The sequence below is a fragment of the Drosophila busckii genome, chromosome 3R (assembly GCF_011750605.1).
Source record: "Drosophila busckii strain San Diego stock center, stock number 13000-0081.31 chromosome 3R, ASM1175060v1, whole genome shotgun sequence".
In the NCBI taxonomy this organism is placed as follows: domain Eukaryota; kingdom Metazoa; phylum Arthropoda; class Insecta; order Diptera; family Drosophilidae; genus Drosophila; species Drosophila busckii.
In genome coordinates, this window is record NC_046607.1 from 17,294,530 (window position 1) to 17,316,792 (window position 22,263).

At 39.6% G+C, this 22,263-nt stretch overlaps 1 protein-coding gene across 1 annotated transcript in view; it reads left to right on the top strand.

Annotated features, from left to right (window-relative positions):
* LOC108604759 overlaps window positions 1-22,263 on the top strand; it is a 61,514-nt gene that overhangs the window by 10,806 nt on the left and 28,445 nt on the right. The window contains exon 2 of the mRNA XM_017994349.1: window positions 16,419-16,464. The gene's annotated coding sequence lies outside the window, so the exon portion shown is untranslated. The remainder of the gene's footprint in view (window positions 1-16,418; window positions 16,465-22,263) is intronic.

The window sequence follows — 22,263 nt, forward strand, 5'->3', positions numbered from 1 at the left end:
ACGTCTACTGATTTTTAATGAAGCAAAACTTTTGTTCGCCCAGGCCAAAAGGTACAAAAGTCAGAGCAAAACTAGCGAAGCCAAACAAAAAAAAACACGCAGCAGCACGAAAATGTCAAACCAAGGGGAACGCTTGTAAAAGTTCTCACACACACACGCGCTGATTAATACATATGTGTGCTAAACGTACTTGTTGGCTTGCCGTTTGTTCAGGTGTAGAGGCACTTGGACTCTATGGTCCGAGCCACAGCAACGTTACGGTCATGTACGTAATAATTAAAAGTATCGAGAGTAAAGCGTGTGTGTGTGTATTGGTATGTGTGTGTGTGTGTGTGTGGCACTTGTCGCATGGGCGCGCGCTCACCACTTCACTGCGGCTGATTGCAAAATAGTGGAACGAGTGAACAAAGATATGGCAACGTTACGTATACGACATGTTGGACGTTTGGGGTCTCTGTTGGCTTGTCTGTGTGTGCGCTACGTGAGCTTTAACAATCGTTGAGGATTCTTTCACTCTGTCTCTGCATGTGTGTTAGTGTGTGTGTGTGCCTGGCTAGTCAATTTAGTAGCCTAGCATAGATTGCCAGCACACGAAACAAAGCAAACGACAAATAAACAAACAAACAAACGTACAAACGAATGGAACGTAACAAACGAAATGTAGCTCACCACCCTGCACCCCTCTGGCCATACATGAAACGTGTGTATAAACAAAAACTTTGCAGCTAACGCTCGCAGAGAGCTTGAGGTAGATCTCTGGCTAGATATTGGCAGCGCAGCCAGCACACGTGACCCCCAACCCCTGCCTGCTGGCACAGACTATAGATTCTAATACACAAAGCACACTTAAGTTATTGTTACTGTTATTTAGTTAGTTTATGCCACTTTGTATTATGTTTGCTTGTATGTGTGCGTGTGTGAGTGTGCGCTTGTGTGCTCGCTTTTGTCTGCAAGCGTATTTGCTTTTTATTGTATTGCATTCCCAGTGATTTTTGTGCCGCCACAAAAACCCGAACCCCCAAGCCTCAATGTGTGTGTGTGTGTGTTTGTCTGTGTGTTGGGGCAGGCAGCCGCTACACATTGATTTGATTGATTTGAGCTGCGTCAGCTGTGCGCGTGTTTGGATAAGCGCAAGAGAAAAATGAAAGTGCCTGTCGATAAAAACAGCAGCAACAAACAAAACGAAATTGTTTAAAATTACAACAAAAACAGCGACCTACATATGCGTGCACACATTTAAAGCTACTTTATAAAAGCATAAAATTAACAACAGCTTAGTTTATTATTGTTGAACTCAGTGTTAAATCTTTGCATTTGCCACATGAATTTTTGATAGTTATTATTTTATTTTGGTAGTGCAACTCTTTTGCACCATTTGCTCTCTATTGATTTAAAAAGCACTCAAAAATGTACATGGCAAGGTATTATATATGCGTATATATTTCGCATAGGCTTAGGCGCACAAATCGACTTTAGTTTACTTTTTTTGCTATATTTTTATTTAGCGTGGCAGTTACATGAAAATGTACTTTGCATGAATTCGTACGTCACGCTTGATTTTTAATTTAAACAACAAGCGGCGCATATGTCACATAAGTGGGCGTAAGCTAAAGGTGATATAAATGGCTGAGGCTGTAGCTAATATATTTTCTTTGCCTACTTTATGAACGCGCTGAGTTAATAAGCTCAGCTGTAGCAGAGATAAAATCACTTAAATAAATATTGCCTTCTTTTGGAGCGCTCTTGAGATTATAAGCCCAAAAGAAGAGAAGTTAAGAGATAAATATAAACAACTAATAAAAGATTTTAAATGCAACTAATAAAAGCATTTTAATTGCAGCTATAAATACAACGTTGGCTTATGACTCCCTTTTCAATTCGCCTACTTATGATGCCTATTAGTTAATAAGGCCAACTTGCTGTAGAAAGACTTAGAGCTTACCTCGTTCCAATTAATCAGCTAATAAATACAAAGTGTGCCTTATGCTCACTTTAAGGCATTGCCTGGCTGTTGTTTTGTCTCCCGCTGCGTTGTCACATCATCATGCTGGCTGGTCAATCTGCAGTTAACTGGACAGTTGACAAATAACACGATTATAAAGTGAACAACCCAAAGATTTTCTTAAGCACAATATGTCTGAGCTGTGAGCGCTGTGCCCTGTTGACCGTTTTTTTGGGTGCTGGGTCTCTCTAAGCTGTCGCAGTTAATGCTCCCTGCGGAAACATTTTAATAAAAATGTCAGCTTATGGCTGCTGACAGGTCGCGTGACACGCTGCCAGCGACAGGCTCTCAGTTCAACCTGCCGCCGCCGCTGCTGCTGCTGATGCTGCCGCCGCCGCCTCCACTGCTGCGCCTGATGTATTTATGATGAGGATATGCGCCTAGGCAGCACAAAAATTTTCGTGTTACACAAATACAAACGTGTATGTGAAGCACGTTTTGTGATTTTTATTGTTGTCAGTGTCGTTGGAAAATCCATTTGAGGGCTTTTGCGTTGCGCCATCGGCTTACAGTTTAGTTTATTTGCGTAAAAAGATTTAAAGGGACGCGTGGCGGCGGCACGGCGACGGCGACGTCGGCAGCGCAGCATCAAAAATCAACGCATGTAGGCCTCATAATTCTGTCAGCGTCATAAACGCGTCGCCAGGCTCAACATGGCAGCTGCATGCGCTTGGAATAATAAACGAGTATATCCCAATACTAGCTACACACACACATGTATACATATGCCACATGCCACGCAGCAGCAACAACAACAAGAGCAACATGCATGCACGCTTTATGTTTTAATTTGATTTGATTTGTGCTTGTTCTTGGGGCGGGGGTAGTCCGCACCGAATGTGCGAATAATGTTGAAGCAACCAAATTTGATTTATCACGCGCCACTCGATGCGCCCCAAAGGGCACACAACATGCCGCAGGCGTCTTAATTGGTTTTCGTATGCGCATATTGGCAATGGCTAAATGCGCTGCCCAACGGGGGCGACAATTAGCCGCACTCAATTGCCTCACAAGCTGTTAAGTGTGTGTGTGTGTGTGTGTGTGCCCATAAGCGCTGCCAGACTGTAAAAAGAAATCGAAAAAATGCAAAACTGCCAAGTGCCAAAAATATATATGTGCGCCATATAGTCGAAGGCTGTAAAAACTTGCTTGGCAACAGTTCATAAGAAATTCATACGCACCAGCCATACGAATATATCAGTGCATATAAAATTCAAAGCGCTTTTACAGCTTAACATATACGCAGATAAATCAGTTTTATAAATTGCAAACAAACTTGATTGAAATATTTGCATAAATTCTATAAATTTCTTTTCTTAAATATGCGGCGCTTGCAATAGAAAATGTTTGCTCGCAAAGAACTCGCTCCCACGCTCTCTCTCTCTCTCTCTGTCTCTCTCTTTCCTTAACAAGTGAAAAATTTATATAAATATTTGAATTTCAAGTTAATTTAAAGTATTTTTACTTGCTCAATTTATTTTAGCAGTATACAAATGCCTTTGCAATTAAAGTTCATCATCATATTTGATGAACTGGCAAAAAAAGTTTTTGTTAGGCGAGTAAAATGGGGAATTTATTTTGGAGCAAGCCCAGGTCATTTAATTAGGCATATTAATTTTAAATACTGTAGTAGGAGGAGTACTTCTTACTATTAGAAAGAATCGAACGCAGCTCAATTGACAAGAAGATCGGACTCTTTGTATAGAATATTAGAATAAAGTATTTAAATTATAACAAAAGAGTCAACAAATTGCTTGCACAATTGATTTAGATGATTTAGATATTGATCTAAATAGTAACTCAGAAGATTTTCTCCGCCTCACATGTGAGCCGACGATCTAAATTCTTCATTACTTTGACTTGAAGCTTTGTTGATCTTTATAATAATACGAAATTATAGAAATTATATAAAGATGCCAGCATAAACTACTTTTGAACCAAATACAAGAGAACTCTACTAACAATTTTAATAAATAAAATTCATTTAAATATTTATTGCAAATGTTAATGCATTTAAACCAATTCCTAAACAATTGCATACCAATTGATATGAGTTGAAGCTTCTACTGAAGCCGCTGCAATGTTAACTGTCTGGCATATGCCACAACAGCTGCTGGTGTTGCTGCCTCAGCTGCTTTTGGTCTCTGCAACACCCAACAGCGCGTTTTAATTATGCAGCAGACGGCGACGCCAAGTGCTGACTGCCGACTGCAGTCGCGACTTGAAGCAGGCGCAAGGTTTTGCGTTTACTACTGTAGGTCGTAGTCGACGACGTCGCCAGCAGTTTGAAAATTAATATAAAATAGCAAAAACTTTTGCCTAGTGCATTACGAAATTTTGTGCGAGCAGCTACAGCAGGGGGCGTGGCATTTGGCTTGTGGCAGCGGCCAGCAGTCAGTAACGGTTTTTAGCGCCCCGTAGCCGTTTTTACAGCCCCGACAGCATTCAGAAACAATTTGCTACAGATTATGAAAATTGCTTAAGAAATTAAATTGCTGCAATAGCTGAGCGAATGCTGCTGCTGCTGTTGCTGCCTCTGCTGCTGCCATTTGGATATGCGGGTGGTGCATAGATTGTGGTCGCGGCTGCCTGCCTGGGCAAATTTGCATTTTCCATTTGCGGTTTTGCTGGTCAGGTTAGTAAGGGCCATAAGCAAATGCCTTTGATTTGCCAGAGCACGTAGCCTGAAAAGGCACGGCACGAATAAAAAGAAAAGGATTTTCAGGACCTAGTTCACAGAGGGCAGGCGGCACACTGTCGACTTTATGCTGTGGCTACTAATTCAATTTGCAATAACCACAAGCCTAGCAAACGGCAATGACAGCAACAGCAACAATCAGAAGAAATGGTTCTAATTATGTAGCCTCGGTAGCTGGTCAGCAGCTCTCTAAGCAGCTTAGGCCGAAAGAGAGCGAACTTTATTAAAAATATTTGACCGCCAAAAGCATTTGCATACTTTTGAGCGCCTGCGTGTAGTGAAATTTTTATGAGCCCATTTATTTATCTTTCGTTTTGGCCCTAAGCACGCACATTGCCTATAAAGTTGCGTTTGGGGTTTCGCTTTTACTTTGCTTCGTTTTCTTTATTTTTTTTTCGTTTTTGCTTTTGACTGTTTTACTGTTCAATTAGCATAATAGGCACACAATGAGTCGTAGCGCGAAGACGCGACTGATCCTTTTGGCAAATAAATAAATGCATAAATACTAAAACATACACACAACACAGCAGAAAAAAACAAGACACACACTGACTATTCATTTTATAAATGGACAGCGCAGGGTCGGTCAGGCCTTCATTTCCGGTTTTGTTTACGCAAATCGAGCACATTTCGCATAATTTGCCAGCGTTGTGCCTGGCATCCCGAAAAGTTCCACTTCAGCAGCCCCACATACAAGTATTGTGTATAAACATGCACAGCGAGAAAAAACAAAGCTATTAGGCTAATAAAACAATTAAATAAAATTATAGAAAAATATGTTAAATTAAGCTTGTGGATAGCTTAAGCTGCACGGGAAACAAAGTGCGGTATAAAAAGAGCGAATTCAGTTTGAAAAGATGTAAGCATTTGCTTAATTCCGTATAATCTCAACTTATTATGAAATACTTGAATTTTTCAATCCCAAATATTCATATACTCAATCCTAAGTGGACTTGCGCTATAAAAATACCAAATTCTATTCGAAACGATGTCAGCATATTCTATTCGAAACGATGTCCGTATAATCTCAACTTATATTATGAAGTACTTGAATTTTTCAATCCCAAGTGAACTTAAAAATTATTAAATAATTTTTGTTCATAAAAATATCTTAAGATATAAACAAAACTTAAGCAAATAGTGCAAGAAATATTCCTAAATACTCCTCAAACTATTTTGAATTCTTTTGTCGTATTTGGCAGCTCTTTCAATAAGTAATTGTAAATTTTTTATCAGAGGATTTTATAATTATTACAAGTATATTTCATGTAATCGTCATTTCAATTGTACAGACTATGCAAAGCAATTATGTCGCTTCCAAAATAAATTATAAATAAAATAATATTATGTATATTAGCTTAACAACTTAGTTTAGCATGCATACTTAACTACTTAGACTTAAACCAAATATTTTACACTTGATCTAATCGTACTTTTTTTATTTCTTTGTTTAACTTTTACAATTTCTTGCGGTGTATTTTTGTATAAGCATATACATTTATATATGCGCAATGTTTTTCTTGTGGGGGTAAATTCTTATGAAAATGCTTTGCAAATTGAATGAAAACATATTGACTATGCGCTCCGCAGCGGTAGCGGCAACGGCAATGGCTATAGCGCTGACGATGACGATGACGATGCTTGGGCTGATGTCAACGCTGGCAGCGGCTAAAGAAAACAACATCGTTGATGTTGGCAGCGCACAAACAGCAGCTCAACGTTACGATAGCAAAACGTTTGATGTTAGTGCTGTAAGCACATGTATATTTGCTCACACACACACACACACAGACACACACACACACTTTTGCATATGATTGTGAATGTCTGAGGTTTGCATTTGGTCGCTGCTTATTTGTATTTGTATTTGGCTTTGTTGTTGTGTGTTGCGGGATTTTCGAAGATTTTTGTTGGATTCTTTTTATTTTGAGCGAGGGTTACACTTGGGTTAACTGTATATTTGTGTGTGTGTGGGTTGGTTTTTGAATATGTCTCATTTGAAACTGTTTCTTTGCAATTTGCATGACAGTATATTTGCTTGTAGTTGTTGCTAGCCCGAGAGATAGAAAGAGAGAGAGAGCAACATTATAATGCCGTCTGCTGCATGCCGCACGTACGCGCCACAGTTTGCTGGAATTTGATCTTTAATGTGGCGCCCTGCTACACAAAAATATGCGCCAAGAACAAAGCAGAGACCGACAAGCGGCAAACATTGACCTTAATGGCTAATAGACAACAGGGCGCATAAATTCCTTGCTGGCCTGGACTGGGGCTCTACGCCACGGCCAATTGGCTGCAATATAACAAAGTGCAGCGGAGCGAGTGTGCTGAGAGCAAAAACTCAGACCTAAAAGGATGCCAGCCAAACGGCGACAAGCACAAGCGAACAAAAAGCATGCAGGCATAAAAAGCTCAACAATAACAAACAGACGGCAGGCAGGCAGCATTTTTGTATGCGTGTGTGTGTGTGTGTGTGTGTGTGTCTGTGCATGGCAAGTATTTTAGAATTGTGTAGGAGTTTGCTATGTAATTCCCATAGTATCAAGCGCAACAACAATGCTAATATGACAACAAATGCAAGAGCAGCAAGAAATGCTTTACTTTGGCTATAAAAACAAATTTAAGCATTGCAAATATGTTGATATTTGCAAATACAATGTGAAGGGCACCAACACAATTTATTTATGCTTGCTTTTGCTTATAAATACTAAGAAACAAACACACTGTGCTTCAGTTGAACTCAACAATGCAAATGCAAGAATTATTTTTAACAATGGTTAGAAATGAATACAACACTAGAAAAAGTTTAGGTAAAGCGCTGCTTAAACGACTTTTTATATGCAATTATAATATAAAAATGGCTAAAAGAATATTCTTAGCATTAGCATTGATTTAACTAAGCTTAAAATATGGTTCAACAATGGCTACAAATGAATACAAAATGTAGCTACAGTGGACAAATTAATAAAAGCAACTTTTTGATATCAAAATATTTGATAAATTATTAAATTAATTGAAGCTAAGAAAATTTCCACTCATTACTTTTCAATAATGACTAGAATTTAATTTAAGATTTCAATACTTATGATTACAAGCTTATTCTTATCATTAGCATTCATTTAACTTAGTTTAAAATACAAAATATTCCGACTTATTATTCTTAGCAATGGGTACAAATGCATACAAATTATATAAAAGCAACTTTTCTTATCAAGATATTTAATAAATTTGTTCATTATAATATTTTAATTATTAAATTAATTGAAGCTAAGCAGCTTCCCACTCTTATTTTTAAACAATGAAAATAATTTAAGATTTTTATGGATCTAATGCTAATTATAGGCATTATCTAAATATTTTGTATACAAGTGAACAAATTCATTGTCAGTTTTTAGTTTTTAGCAAACTAAATCAAGTTGTCATTAGAATTTTTTAATTATTAAGTTAGGCAAATTCCCACTCATTACTTTTTAATAGGGACTAGACTTTAATTTAAGATTTTGGCATAAATAATCTTAGAGCCATATGTGCCAAAACTAAAATAATTTAATCATAAGCATTGATTTAACTTAACTAAATATTTTGTATGCCAGTGAATTTAAAACCAAACAAATTCATTGTCAGTTTGCTAAAAACTAAATCAAGTTGTCATTAGAACTATGAACTTATTTGAAGTTAAGCAAATTCCCACTCATTACTTTTTAACAATGACTAGAATTTAATTTAACATTTTGATACGTATGGCTAAGCATTGATTTATACTAACTAAATAGTTTTGTATGTCATTGTCAGTTTGCTAAAAACTAAATCAAGTTGCCCGCTGCTTGGCAACCCTATTCCAATTTATAAAGACAAATTATATTTGCCGCAGAGCGTTTTGCAGCTTTTGCTTGCTGACTCGCTCGTTGGCACGTTGGGCGCCAAGCTCAACTAGATAACAAGTTTTTGCTAACATTTGCTTAAAGCGCAACTTGCGCTCGCTGGCATTATTTTGAGCTGTCTTGCATAATTAAATCAGATCACATTTTAAAATTCCATTTATATTTACCTCTGGCCGTGGCCGTTACTGCTGTTGTTGTTGCTGTTGTTGTGCTTGTCGTAGGCGCTCGTAAATCATGATTAAAAGCTTCGGGGCGAATGGGCGTAGCAACCAACAAGTACAGCGGACCCAATACAGAAACTACTATGCCTAACACGTAGCTAGCCAAAAAAAAAAGAAAATAAAGGGACAGCAAAAACTTCAAAATAAGCAGAGCAAAAAAGCAGCAGCAGCAGCTACTGCGGTGCTTGTTGTTGTTGTTGCTGCCGACTGACGAGGACGCCGACTGGGCGAGATTCAATTCTGTAGATACAAGTGGCAAACAAGCAAAAGCCAGGCAGAGCGTTAGAGAAGTCGAGTCGCAGCCAACAACTGCGGTGACTCACTTGCCACACACACACACACAGACACACACACATGTATGTGAGAGCGGCAAGAGCGCTGCGGCGACAACACAAAAACCAAGGCTGAGATAGAGCAGCGGCAAACGTTCCACAAAAAAAACTTGATATGGCTGCCATACATACTCATACTCTAGCTTACATAGCTATGCATGTGTGTGTGTCTGTGTGTGTGTGACTACTGTCTTGTATATAAGGCTGAGATAAATCAAATGTGGCGAGAAATTGCAACAACAAGACGACTGCCAGCCAGCCAGCCACAACAACAATAACTGCAAGCAGTTTGCCGCGTCGTCGTCGTCGTTGCAACGAGTGAAAAAAAAATAACATCAACGTGTATATAGCCAAAGCGAAAATGCGAAAAATTTATCCAATTTGGTAAAAATTTGGGTCACAAACGGGAGCGTGGACGCCTGGAAGCGTTCACAGCTCTCAAAAAGAAAAAGCGCAGCTGCTATTGTCTGTGTGTCATATGTGCTGCTGTCTGTGTGTGTGTGTGTGTGTGTGTGTGAGGAGGCCACAGGAAGCGCTCAAGTGCAGCTACAAGCAAGTGCTAAAGCCATTGTCCTGCTCCCTTTTTAACACACAAACACACACATATATATTATATATATATTTTATGCGCTTGCCTTGTTTGCAGCCCAAAACAAGTAAAACGCCTCAAAAAAAACGTGAGCTACAATAAATATGGCACAGCAGCAAGCATATATACTATATATATATACAAAAATATGAAATGTCGTGTGAGTTTGTGAGCAGCAACTAAGCAAATGAAAAGCGAAACGTTCTTCGCATTGCGTTGTCAGCGTTAATGGCAGCCGCCGACTCTTGACAGCTAATAGCACATGAAATGAGTAAATTATCACAAGCCACACACACACGCACACACACACACACATGGCTAATTTGCAGCATGCACCCTACCAAAAAAGAAATGTATGAAGCAGCAAGAAAAAAATGGCAGTAAAGTAAACTGACAAGCCACAACATTGCGTATACGTGATGTGAGCATTTACACTGTGTGATTTTTTGTGTGTCTGTGTGTGTGTGTGTGTTGCCTGCAGCGCTGCATTTACTGCCAGTTGGCAGCTGGCAGATAAGCGAAAAATGCAGCGTAAAAAATTGAACGCATATTTCGCAAACATAAATGACAAGCAACGTAGTGGGGATGGGCGTGGGCGTGGCCGCACCTTGGCTGACTTTCTACCTGGGACTGCGCTACAACAAGTCGCAATAATTCTCTTAGCTGCCATTGTGGCTTATAATGAAAGAAAAGCAGCTACTTCCTGCTGTATCCTGTTGCTGCTGTTGGGCTGCATTAAATCAATGAATCGAACGCAATGCGGATGTCAGCAAGTTGCCATTTTGAGAAATTAAAAGTGTCCGTTGCCGTTTTCATTTCCGCCCACTGGCCTTTTTCCTAGCAGCGTTGGTTTCCTGTTGTGCGCTCGTCGCGCCTAAACCGCCAGCCAGGTAATTCCCCAAAATGAAATCCTATTAAAAAGTAACGCAACGAGCGTTGAAATTGCCAAGCCAAAGCACTCGATAATGATGCCGCCGCAGTTGTCCCATAGTGGGGGGCGGCGCACACTGTTAATAAGCTGGCTAATAACCCAAGACGACCTGCTGCGGCAAGTTCTAGCCGCCGCAGCCCCATGCCCCCTTTACAGTTCGTCAATTTTAATGGTTGCGGCGGCACTTGGGAAAAATACTCGGAAATCGCTGCTTAAAAGTAATTCAGTTTTATATTAAAAAGATTTCAACGTTGCCGAAACTCATTTGCATTGCGCGACGCTCAAAAGTAATAAAATAAACAAGTATGCTCCAAAAAAAAAAAACAGAAAAAATGGTAAATGGTAAAAAATAAAAAGGACGCAACAAGGGGCGGCGCGTCCGTTGCGTTTGTGTGTGTTGTCGACGGGCCGCCGACAAAATGGTGTGAAAGTGATTTATATTTTAATTCAAAAATGAATTATTTAGCACACTTTTTAATTCCTTTTTGCTTTTAGAGTCGCCACTCGCGACTCGCACTTGTTTACTTGCTGGAAATCTGAAATTCTGATTACTTTTTATTTGCTTTTATTTTTTATCAAAGTTTATTGCATTTGCCCCGAAAAAAATAAACATAAAGCAATGTGAAATGCAAATTTCAAAACACTTAGTACGACTCATTAGCGCACGCCACATTTAACTTTCGAGCCTAAAAAGCTGTCGACACTTTGCCAGCAAACACTTGAAGGCAAAACTATACTTCAACTTTGTATAAACAAACGACTCAAGTATAAGAGACAACGCCAGCTAGTAATATAGCACTTGAGCCATAATATGCATAATCAAGTTGTTGGGATGCGCTGGATACGCGACTATTAAATACGCTATAGAAATTAAGGTGAGCAAGCGAGACGAGATATAAAAATTAAATAAATAATAATTAATATTTGTAGCAGCCAAAGTTAAGTAAGTGCTACAATTTAGACTTTGCGCTGTAAGTTTCTGCAGCTTTATTAATATTTTTGGCTGCTTGTTTTATAAAGAATTTCTGCACAGACGACCCTTGGCTTAGCTTTGGCATAGAATTATGTAGCAGCTATGCTTGTTATGCTTTGTCGTAGACAAACGACTCATATGTAAATAGAAAACTGCAAGCGCTTGTGTCACTTGCATAAATTTCTACAGATTTCGCTTGTGTGTACTAAAGCATGCGCTTTATAATATGAAAAACTTGTTATGGCTGAGTGGTTAACGCAGGGGGCAGCTAGTCATATATATGTGCATGTGTGTGTGTGTGTAAGTGCCTGTAAAATCGACACTAAATTTAAGCATAAGCGGGGGCGGCGGCAGCATTGTCAACTGATTATTATGAGCAGCATAAGCAGTCAGCAACGAATGCGGTGCAAAAGTCAACTACAGCAGCAGCCAGGGCTGCAAACAAAAAGTATGACAAAACTACTCGTTGAATTTGCAATGAGTGCTCAGACTGCAGCAGCAGCAGCAGCAAAAAAAAATTTGAATATAAAATGCGTTATGTGGCAAGAAGCAGAGACAGCGACAGTCAGACAGATGGGCCAGCGCTAGGGCCAACGCGACAACGAGCAGCACGACAATGGGCAGATCCTGCGGCAACAATGAAATTGCGTATGTAAATTTGATGTCGTTACCAGCGGCGTCGGCAGCATTGCAGAAATAATTAAAGTGGAATGCGCTCAGGCCAGCACACACAGCTCAGCAAAAAAAGGCAAGAGCAAGTGGAAGAAGTAGACCACACAGCAGTTAAAAAAAAGAAGCAAAGAATGTGAGTAACGCTAACTGCTGTGTAAACGAAACTGAGATACACTGAAAATTTCAACAAGCAAAGCTATAAATCTGCGCAAGAAATTGTAGCCACCAACTTGAGGCGCAACTATTGTTTAAATATACAAATAATTCAGGCAAGAATTTATATATATTTTGCTAGCTAGCGCATAAGCTTAGTTCGGCAGTTAGTGCAACTCAGCTGCAGCTTTGGTTTTGCTTGTTGTCTTCTCTGCCACTTGTGCGTCCATATGCAAAATAGCAACAGCAGCTGCTTCTAACTCGCATTGCAAATGCGACTATGACTCTGACTCTGACTCTGACTCTGAATATGGCGCTGACTGCTGCTGAGTGCAACTTGTCAAAAAATGCTGCTGCTGCTGCTGCTGCAATGGCTTTGGCAGTGGGAATGACAACGACGCTTTGCTTTGGCATAAATATGAGTGCCATCAAATTAATATGCGCGGCATATGGCTGACGATTTTGTGGTACAATATGTTAAGTGCGAGCGGCAACGACAGCAGCTGCTGCAACTGCTGCAACTGCTTGGGGACAGCTTGCATAATGCAATGGGTTGAGCTGCGACGCCTTTGGCTTGACTTGGCTCAGTGCGCAGCGCGTTCTTTTCCTTTTTTTTTTCTACACTTCACGCTACTTGAGTGACAAGGCGTTTGGGCACACGGCAGCGCCTTGAGTTATGATGCTTAGCCGCATCACTGCAAGCGCATAGATAACATAACAGCAGCAGCAGCAACTGCCACGACACTCACAAAGTGTGTCTCTGCCTAAAAGAGAGAGAGAGCGCACGAGTGTGAGCGGTGTAAGTAACAGGCGCATTTAATTTTCAGCTAGCAAAGCGCAAGTGTCCAAGAGCTGTAGCTTTTACTTGAATTGTCTGTGGCATGTAGCGCTGTTGACACGCAGCACATGTTGCACTGTCAGCTCAAGTGTGGCAAGCTTCACGCCACGCAGAGTAGCGAGCATACACTGCGCCGAAAAGTATGCTAAACAAGCAACTAAGCGCATGCTAAATAAAATAAAAAATATATAGTAAAATAGAGTAAGCAATATATAAAGGAAAATAGTAACAAAACTATATAATAAAAAAAAATAAAACATGTATGAAACTATTTAAAAATATGGAAAAAATACAAAAATAAATAAATACAAAAAAAAAATTATATATACAAAAAATTTTATAATTTAAAAAAATATATTAAAAAATAAAGTAAAACATGTTAATGAAGCTGTTAAAAAATATGGACAAAATGCAAGGAAACTTTATTACTTAACAAAATATAATAAAAAATATTTTGATAAAGACTACTCACCTCTAAAAAAATCTTGATATCTATTTTTTTTTATAATATAACAGAATCAAAATATAACAAAATCAAATGCACTCACCACTTTTAGTTATTATATTAGTTTGTATAAAATTAAGCCTGTAAATAAATAAATATAACAAAATATATTAGAAAATATAGTATAAAATTGCAAACAAAGTAGCTACACTAACAAAATGCTGTTATTTAAAGTTTATAAACAATTTTTTCTAAGCAACAATATTTTATTTTATTTCTGTGCAGCTTGAACTCGCTGTTTAGTTGCAGCTCTCGGGCTGGCGGCTGTTGCCCTTTTGTTGCTACTAATATCTCAAGTGTGTCTCACAGCAACAGATTTGTTGCTGCTGCTGTTGCTGCTGCTGCTGCTGTTTGTTGATCATCTAAGAGCTTTTCATTTTCTTATCGTTGCGCTGGCAACCACAAAAGGCACAGACATATACACAAAAAACAGTCGAAAGTTGTCGAACGTGTCAAGTACAAGGCGCAAAACAACACGAGATGGCGCCAAACAGTTTGATTTAGTTCACTAGCAAAATGCTATCCATTGCTTTGATTGCTGTTTAAGCCAGTTGAGGCTAATGGCATGTGAAATACGTATGACAAAAAGCGTGAAAACGATGCCGATGCCGATAGACAATATAAATTTGCGTGGCAAAACGCTTTGCCAGCTGTTGATTCACTTTCCTTTGAGGCTACGCAATGCTTCAGTGAGCAAAAAGTAGCCTTAGCTCCAAAAGCGAAACGTCTGAGGGCGTTGCGTCCAAGTTAGAGAAAGAAAGGCCACGCCCAGCTGCCCAGAGAGCTGTCACGCAATTGTTTGGTCAAAGTGGGCGTGTGCCGAGCGTACCAGCGCCAAAGGCGTATTAGTTACGCATCAGTGGGCAGCAGCAGCTGCTATAGCATTTGATTAGGCGTTTTGTCTGTGCTGCAAAGTATATTGATAAAGGCATAGCTATGTGCTTGTGTGTGTGTGTGAAGGTGCGTTAGACGGGTCAAAGGTTGACTTTGACTTGCAATTAATTTGCTTTGTTTTTTGCAGTTGACTGAGCAGCAGCAGCAGCAGCACGACGAGCTATGTGGCGTATGAAGTGAGGAGGGGGGGTGCACATTGTTGTTGCTTGGCAGCCCATTTCGCTCGTAACATAAATTATTTTATTAAGCCACTTTTGGCTACGGCCCTTTGGCACGCCCCAAAGTTATGCGAATTATTTTGTAAAAGTTAATTTCGTATAATAAATTCAAAATCGCGTTTGGCAACAACAACAACAACAACAAATACATGCAACAATGCCAAATGTCCAAAGGCGTTGAATTTTGTATTTGTGTGTATTTTATGGCCCAAACAGTTGTTGTTGTTGCAATTTGTTGGCCGTGTAATTAGTTGTAGACAGCGTAGTGCGTAGCGTTAGCGCCTGCCAGCCCCAAAAAGTATGCAACACAATTACAATTTCAGCAGGTGATTAAATGCGCTCTAATTGTTTTTGTTGCTACACTAATGGCCGCAATTAGTAGTAGCCCTGGCAAAAGGCGTCTCAACGTCTGTAGCTTCAAGTGTGTGTGTGTGTGTGTGTGGGTGTATAATTTATGCTTGCGTGTCTTGCCACAATTTGTTGCCCCCATCCCCACACACACAAAAGCTGGCAAAACATTTAAATAAAATCGACTCACATACACAAACAAAAAGAGAGAGCGAGCGCAATGAAAACTTTTTACTCAACACAACGATAATTGCCCGCATTTGTCGTTTTCGCCTTTGCCACACACTTGACTTTGTCTGCGCTAAACTGTATTTTTGACTGGCACCAAAGCGACGCCAACGCCAGCATATGTGGGCGTGTCTATGCCGCCCACTCGCAGCCGCTTGCTTACTCTCTGTCTGTGTGTGTGTGCATTTGTTTGTGCTTGGCGCTGACCGGCACTTGAGGCATCAATAAAAATCTCTTGATAAATGTTCAATTTAATTTTGTGCTTTTACTTATCTCTAGCCTGGACCCAGCAGCTCCGCCTGCTCTACTCGCTTGGATTTCATTTCATTTCATTTCTTTTATGTACAGTTTGCTGCGCTCGCTTTTCTTTAGCAATTTTTATACCATTTCATTGCGCGCTTGCCTTTCACACACACACACACACACACACATACAGTTGGCACTATCAAGATACGCTAGCAAATGGGCATATTTGTGCCACAGCTAAATGTCAAGCAGCACTTGAATTGATTGGTCAAACACAATGGGCTCTTTAGCTTATTACAAGTAAATAAGGGGTTAATTTTTAGTAGCAGCTGCTTTAAATGGCAGAAAAGGGTCACAAACAAATGCAGCTGGAGTTCAACTAATAATTTTATTATATTATTAAAAGTAGCTTCAAGTTTATTTCAATAGTTGCCAAGCTCAAGCTGCTTGACTCATTAACATAAGCTACGCAATTCAGTTTAAAGTTTAAGTTTTTTCTAGCAACTGCTCAAATTTTAAGCTGCACTTTCACTTTCTCTGCAACTAGCGCTCGCTTCATCAATTGCAATTTTTTTTGCTTTAGCTAGAATTTTGATTTTGCTTTGACTGCCTGCTATAAATCCATGTTTTTTTTTGCTCACTCTTGTACGTAATTTAATTTGTCTTTTCGCAATTTTCTTTACTTGCAGAAATTGCCGCCAGCAGACGGCGTCTGGCGCCGGAACTGTCTAACGGGTAAGAAATATGCTCAGGCTTTGATTTAATTGAACTTGCGCCAGTTGCTGCTGCTGCTACTTGCAACATGGCTGCTGCTCCATTTAAAATGCGGTGGCTTATTAAACATGAGCAGCTGAGCAGAGCAGAGCGAGGCGAAGCTAATGGCAGTCCGTTGTTGGCTGCATAGTCTGGCTGCTGCCACATGTGGCAACAAATATTGTCTCATTTTGTATGCTGTGTGCGCCAAAATCAATAAATCAAAGCCAGGCAGTGGCAGAGAGGCGTTGCCGCTCTAAGCCCATGCCCGAGCGTCTTGACAGGCGAGGGCAAGCGCTTGAATGTCACACGCCGGCGCGTGCCTTGGCCGTACAGCAGCTTGCGACATATTTGCGTGCGGCAATGCAAACAATGCTGCCACACAACCTGCAAACTAACAACACACATACGCCCAGTTGGCTGTTGGCTGTGGCTGATTCAAGGACAGCCCAGCCCAGCCCAGTGCTATCGATAGCGGCAACAGGTTGCTGCAGCACATGTCAGCAGAGAATTGAAAGCTGCACATAAGCCAATACAAGTTCAAATACTTTAATACATACAGCTCTATATATATAGTTGCTGCTACCGCAGAAGCAAATACACATGGCACTAACTTCGTTCGCTCGCGCGCAGCGGCTCAAAAGTTTTGCGTTTTAAAGGCTTAAACTCTATGGAGAGCGCACCGCAGGGCGCACCAGAGTGCCTAGGCGCTCGCTTTTTTGTTATGCAGCCGCGCGCTGTGGGCTTAAAAAGCAATTCCGCAACTGTTTTTGCCAAGCTCGACATACATATGCAATGGCTATGTGTGTGTGTGTGTTGGGGTAGCATGTGTAGCTCTCATACGTTCTGTACCCTTTGGGGTTGGCTGGCAACAAAAGCTATAGCAATGCCAACAAATGCTGTCGTTATCGTCGTTTTCACTTCAATTAAAAGTTGGCAACTTTTCTTTGCCTGCTTTTTAGCTAAACGACAACGACGAGCGAAGCTCGAGAAGCAGCAGCAGTAAGGCAAAGGCAATAGCTTGCTGCTACTTCAATTGCCATTATGCAGATTCGTATGGCTGATTACCAAATTACAAACTGTAATAGCAGCAATTGTTTTGTGTACGGGGCTGCCATATGGCATTGCCCCCTACGTTAAGTAGGCTGCAAGGCAGCGACGCAAGCAGCGCTGGCATGTCACATATGCTGCTGCTGCTGCTGCATGCCACACTGCAAGCTTAGAGTAAGCATACGCCGCGTGTGCCCTAAACGACTTCCGTGCTATTTACGCTGCAGCGCACTGTGTGGACTTAGCATTCAGTCTGACTGTCTGTCAGGAATTTCCGCGCTCGTCAATTGCCGACGTAGCCCCAACACTCGGGTGTTAATACGACAAAAGCTAAGAAATGCCAACTGTTTGAGTCGCAACTCATTACTCGAGGTCTCGCTACGCTTTAAGTTGAAGCAGCAGCTGTAGAAAACATAAAGTAAACTGTACAGTGGACACTTCAATGCTAATTTCAGTACAAATGTTCAAGCTCTGTCGATTCTACTCCTCAGTATTTATTCATTATTTTATTCATTGCTGTAAATTTAAATTTTTTAGAATTAGCAGAAATACGAACGCTATGCTGAGTATCCCGACCTTATATATTGTCTCGGCTTATTAATTTCTTTAATAAGAATTTTATTTGTTTCAAGCTGAAAACTGTCTGAAAGTCGACGCTACTTCTCAGTATTAAGACTTGCATTAAATTAATTATTTTATTCATTGCTGTAAATTTAAAACATTTGTTAGAATAAGCAGAAATACGACAACGTTATGCTGATTATTCCGATCTTATATATTGTCTCGGCTTATTAATTTCTTTAATAAGAATTTTATTTGTTTCAAGCTGAAAACTGTCTAAATGTTCAAACTCTGTCGACGCTACTTCTCAGTATAAAGATTTGCATTAAATAGCTAATTTATATTTTATTTACTGCTGTAAATTTAAAACATTTCTTAGAAGAACGAGAACGTTATGCTGATTATTCCGATCTTATGTATTGCCTCAGCTATTAGCTTATTAATTTCTTTATTATGAATTTTATTTGTTTTATTTTTGTTGTTTCAAGCTGAAAACTGTCTTAGAACTCAAACTCTGTCGACTTCTCAGCATAAAGAATTGCATTAAATAACTAATTTATTATTTTATTCATTGCTGTTAATTTAAATTTGTTAGAATTAGTATATTATGCTGATCTTATATAATGTCTCAGCAATTGGCTTATTAATTTCTTGCTTCGGAAATTTATTTGTTTTATTCTATTTGTTTCAAGCTGAAAACTGTCTTCGAATTTAAACTCTGTCGACTTAAAAAGCTAATTTATTATTTTATTCATTGCATTTAATTTAAGTTTATTAGAATTAGCATTATTACTCTGCTGATGCTGATCTTATAACAATTGGCTTATTAATTTCTTGCTTCGGAATTTTATTTGTTTATAGCTGCAAGCTTTGAACTTTACGTTGACAACGACTAATAATTCCCCTGAATTAGCTTTATCCAATTGCTAATTCAATAAGCCTTAACCCTAACAATTTCTTAGTATTGAGCAGCATATTAAATATTTATTTGCTTGCAACTGTTCATTGATTAGAAATACCAACAGACTGCAGTCTTGGCATAAGTGCAGCCTCCATATGTTGCCTACAGCATTGATTTGAAATATCCTTTGAGGCAACAATGGAGAGAAGTGTGCGCTGCCTTTAGTTTAACAAGCGGTTTGCCATAGACTGTATCATTAAAATTGATTTTGCAGCTGTGCTTAGAAATGAGTGAAAAAGAGAGGAGCAGCAGCAGCAGCAGCAACTATTTGCAGTTAGCTTTTCTATTTGCCAAACGACAAAGAATTTGCTAAATTGCTTTTCACACACACAGACAGACAAAGGCACACACCTTGGCAATAGCAGCTGCCACAACCGCTTGAGCGTGCGTTTGGCTTTGCAATTAGTTTTTGCCTTTGGCGGCAACTAAAAGTTGCAATGACTAAGCAGTCAGTAGAAAGAGAAAGAGACAGAGAATGAGACGCACGCAACATTCATTTCATTTTTATTGTATTGTCAAGTTATTGTTGTGACTTTGGCAACAGTAACAAAAGCGATTAAAACTGCCATAAAAACCTGAGCCCATTAATAGCGCAATAATATTATAAGCTTATGTTCAATGGGTGCCACACACACACACATACACACACATATGAGTGAAACTAAACTTTGTCTCTTTTGTATTTTCATTAACATTTATTGGTTTTTTACTTCTACTTCCGAACATAATAATTTTTGCTTGGCAAGCCGCTGAAAGCTTTGGGCACTGAGCCTTGAGCCTTGAGCCTTTGGGGGCTACGAGGCGTCCTTTATGCCCGTTAAGCCACTGCACACAAATATTCTTTTGCTGCGGTCGTAACCTAGCGTCATCATAAAATAACGTTAATGACACAAGGTCGTAAAATCAAAATTTTTGCTATTTCAAAAAACCAGCAAAGCGACTACGAACGTTACGCAAGCTGTGATAACTTACGCTACATTGTAAAGCAACCGCAAGATGAGATTTTTCCCGAGCACTAGAAATGGCATAAGAAAGAAGCAGCAGCAGAGAGCGAAGACTGTTTGGCATGCAAGTTATTTTAATTTTAAATGCAGCAATCTGTTTTGCCAAGCCACTGGGGCGTATGCGTAATACGCAAAAGAAAAAACCAATCGCTTAATAAAGTTATATAGAGCACTTGTGTATGCGTCACTGACCTACATTTGTGTTCTAAGCATTTATTTAAATAAATTTTTAGACATTGCACGTAAATTTCATTTAATGCGGTAACCCAGGACAGCAGCAGAGCCTGCAAACGCTCAAGTGTTCAAATCCTTGCTAGAATGAATACACTTAAGTATGTGTGTGTGTGTGCATGTTAAATATTCATTAGACAAGCTCAAGCAGGCAGGCCAGGCTGGAATGCTTAGTAACCCCTTTGCTTCTTTTTTTTTTGCTTTTTTTGGGGCACAGGTCAGGGTCGTCATGACAGCCGCACTGTTCACACGCAGGCACATTTAAAAAATTAATTTAAATCAAACGCAATGTGAGCTGGGCAAACTTCAAAAGGCAGCAAATCACAGCTACTTGGGTATTATATTTTATGCATTTAACACGCGGCCAGCAATTTTATCACATCGGCGTTAAAAGCTCGTAAGTTTCCACTGTCTGTGGCCCTAAGTAAATCAGCATAAAACTTAACTAAATGAAGACAATCAAAATGTGGCCAAGTTGCCTGTATGGCATATATATATAAACATATAGTATGTATACATAATAGCCGAGCAGCAGTCCTGTCTCCCAATTGAGTTACAGCTAAAACTGTTGGGGCTCTTGTTTGTCATACTCATTGTGCTCAATGCTCTCCAGCGTGGTTGCGGTTGCTGTTGCTGCTGTGCAGCAAATTATGTTGCTATGCCTAGAGTTTGCCTTTTGGCCTCATTCTCTTGAAAATATTTGCAGCAGCAGCAGCCCAACAACAAGCAATATGCTAAACTATATAAAAATTTGCCAGAGCAGCGTGCTTGGGGTTTTTCGTACAAAAGGTCGACACAACGTCACAGCGTCATTGTCGTCATTGTGCCTGGGCCTGGTCAAGTGGCTGCCATGGCCTGGACAACAGCTGCAACAACAACAATATATATGAGTAGTAGCTCTAGCAACGAGGCAGGCACAACAACAATAAAGTCTTTTACAGTCCTAATAAAAGACAAACAAAGGACTTTTGCTACTGCTGCTGCTGTTGCTTGGGAGCTTTTTCGTATCGCAATTTTCATTATTTTATTTGCCTATAAACGAAGCCATATTTTTGCACACACACACACACACACACACACATTGAAGTTGTGTCATCTATGTTGTATAAATCTATGGGGCACAAGCTCACACTAGTTGTTGCAACTAAATTTGTTTATTCGCCTACTCGACACAAAAATTTTTGCTGCAAAATAAGTAATTAAAAGAGTCATAAACTCAAGCTCACGCCCTTGCCACTCCCACTCGCTCGCTTACTCTATTTGTAGCCACTTTATATTATACTATAAAAATCAATGCCGTCAGCCTGGTGCCGACCACACGCTGCTGCTGCTGCTTAAACTTGGCGTTGTGGCAAGGGTTTTTGGCTCGCCATTTAAAACGATAAACATACTCCAAACGACAAGTACACAAAACGAACGAAAAAAATATAAAGAAAACACTTTGTAAGCAATTAAGGCTACTGTAAGCACTTACCGTAGATAGAGCGAGGCTCAAACTACCTTCAAGTGTAATTGTAACTGTATAATTAAGGCAGTATCCATGCATGTCCTGCGGCATATTTCACAGCTGTCAATTATACTTTGACGACGTTTATTTTCTTTGCCTTTTTAATTACAAGTCATTTAAGTCGTCAGTGACGTCAGCGCAGTAAGCAATAAGCTTAAATTATTTGCCAAATGTAAGCACAATTTGTTTTTATGTAAGCAATGAGTTTATATTGTATACATATTTGTATTTTAAGGTTGTTTAATGTTTGAAGTTACATTTCACATTTAGCGCAAATAAATGAAATAGAAACTTGCATTAAGTTTGGGTTAGGCTTTTGTTTAATCAAAAAGAAAAGTCTGCAGCGTTTTCTTATCTAAACAGCAGCGTCGCTCTCACTCTCTCTTATCTCTATCTCTCTCTCTCAAGCGATCCGCAGCATCAAACGAACGTCATGTCGCTGTCGCGTCGGCGCACGCAACAAAGCA